This window comes from Osmia lignaria, unplaced genomic scaffold (genome assembly GCF_051020975.1).
Source record: "Osmia lignaria lignaria isolate PbOS001 unplaced genomic scaffold, iyOsmLign1 scaffold0161, whole genome shotgun sequence".
NCBI classification, from domain to species: Eukaryota; Metazoa; Arthropoda; class Insecta; order Hymenoptera; family Megachilidae; genus Osmia; species Osmia lignaria.
This window is the reverse complement of record NW_027478302.1, coordinates 1-2,500: the sequence shown is the minus strand read 5'-3', so window position 1 is coordinate 2,500 and position 2,500 is coordinate 1.

Below are 2,500 nucleotides of genomic sequence, written 5' to 3'. Positions count from 1 at the left end.
ACTCCATTGTAATTTAATTAATCAAAATTAATATTTTTTTTTGATTTTTCAGCGATCCAGAACCGATGAGACGAAAACATTAAAACGATATTTTTGCATTTTCTTACGACAAAACATTAACAAATACGAGACTATAACAATATAAAACTACATATGTAATTTAATTAATCAAAATTAATAATTTTTTTTGATTTTCAGTGATCCAGAACCGATAAGTCGAAAATTTTAACAATCATATTTTTGCATTCTGTACCGTGGATCCATCGTTAAACGCTATTAAACTAACGTCCGTGATGGTATAAATGCAGATTTTCGCTCCGTTTAGCCAAAATAACGAACTTTAGGTGCGCTCCGAAATATTTCAAAGTCCCAGCGGCGTATTGCTTCGCCTCTTAGAACCGATTAGTCGAAAACTTTAACAATCATATTTTTGCATTCTGTACCGTGGATCGATCGTTAAACGCTATTAAACTAGCGTCCGTGATGGTATAAATGCAGATTTTCGCTCCGTTTAGCCAAAATAACGAACTTTAGGTGCGCTCCGAAATATTTCAAAGTCCCAGCGGCGTATTGCTTCGCCTCTTAGAACCGATTAGTCGAAAATTTTAACAATCATATTTTTGCATTCTGTACCGTGGATCCATCGTTAAACGCTATTAAACTAACGTCCGTGATGGTATAAATGCAGATTTTCGCTCCGTTTAGCCAAATAACGAACTTTAGGTGCGCTCCGAATATTTCAAAGTCCCAGCGGCGTATTGCTTCGCCTCTTAGAACCGATTAGTCGAAAATTTTAACAATCATATTTTTGCATTCTGTACCGTGGATCGATCGTTAAACGCTATTAAAACTAACGTCCGTGATGGTATAAATGCAGATTTTCGCTCCGTTTAGCCAAAATAACGAACTTTAGGTGCGCTCCGAAATATTTCAAAGTCCCAGCGGCGTATTGCTTCGCCTCTTAGAACCGATTAGTCGAAAATTTTAACAATCATATTTTTGCATTCTGTACCGTGGATCGATCGTTAAACGCTATTAAACTAACGTCCGTGATGGTATAAATGCAGATTTTCGCTCCGTTTAGCCAAAATAACGAACTTTAGGTGCGCTCCGAAATATTTCAAAGTCCCAGCGGCGTATTGCTTCGCCTCTTAGAACCGATTAGTCGAAAATTTTAACAATCATATTTTTGCATTCTGTACCGTGGATCGATCGTTAAACGCTATTAAACTAACGTCCGTGATGGTATAAATGCAGATTTTCGCTCCGTTTAGCCAAAATAACGAACTTTAGGTGCGCTCCGAAATATTTCAAAGTCCCAGCGGCGTATTGCTTCGCCTCTTAGAACCGATTAGTCGAAAATTTTAACAATCATATTTTTGCATTCTGTACCGTGGATCGATCGTTAAACGCTATTAAACTAACGTCCGTGATGGTATAAATGCAGATTTTCGCTCCGTTTAGCCAAAATAACGAACTTTAGGTGCGCTCCGAAATATTTCAAAGTCCCAGCGGCGTATTGCTTCGCCTCTTAGAACCGATTAGTCGAAAATTTTAACAATCATATTTTTGCATTCTGTACCGTGGATCGATCGTTAAACGCTATTAAACTAACGTCCGTGATGGTATAAATGCAGATTTTCGCTCCGTTTAGCCAAAATAACGAACTTTAGGTGCGCTCCGAAATATTTCAAAGTCCCAGCGGCGTATTGCTTCGCCTCTTAGAACCGATTAGTCGAAAATTTTAACAATCATATTTTTGCATTCTGTACCGTGGATCGATCGTTAAACGCTATTAAACTAACGTCCGTGATGGTATAAATGCAGATTTTCGCTCCGTTTAGCCAAAATAACGAACTTTAGGTGCGCTCCGAAATATTTCAAAGTCCCAGCGGCGTATTGCTTCGCCTCTTAGAACCGATTAGTCGAAAATTTTAACAATCATATTTTTGCATTCTGTACCGTGGATCGATCGTTAAACGCTATTAAACTAACGTCCGTGATGGTATAAATGCAGATTTTCGCTCCGTTTAGCCAAATAACGAACTTTAGGTGCGCTCCGAAATATTTCAAAGTCCCAGCGGCGTATTGCTTCGCCTCTTAGAACCGATTAGTCGAAAATTTTAAACAATCATATTTTTGCATTCTGTACCGTGGATCATCGTTAAACGCTATTAAACTAACGTCCGTGATGGTATAAATGCAGATTTTCGCTCCGTTTAGCCAAAATAACGAACTTTAGGTGCGCTCCGAAATATTTCAAAGTCCAGCGGCGTATTGCTTCGCCTCTTAGAACCGATTAGTCGAAAATTTTAACAATCATATTTTTGCATTCTGTACCGTGGATCCATCGTTAAACGCTATTAAACTAACGTCCGTGATGGTATAATGCAGATTTTCGCTCCGTTTAGCCAAAATAACGAACTTTAGGTGCGCTCCGAAATATTTCAGAAGTCCCAGCCGCGTATTGCTTTGCCCCGAAATTTTTCAAAGTTCCAGC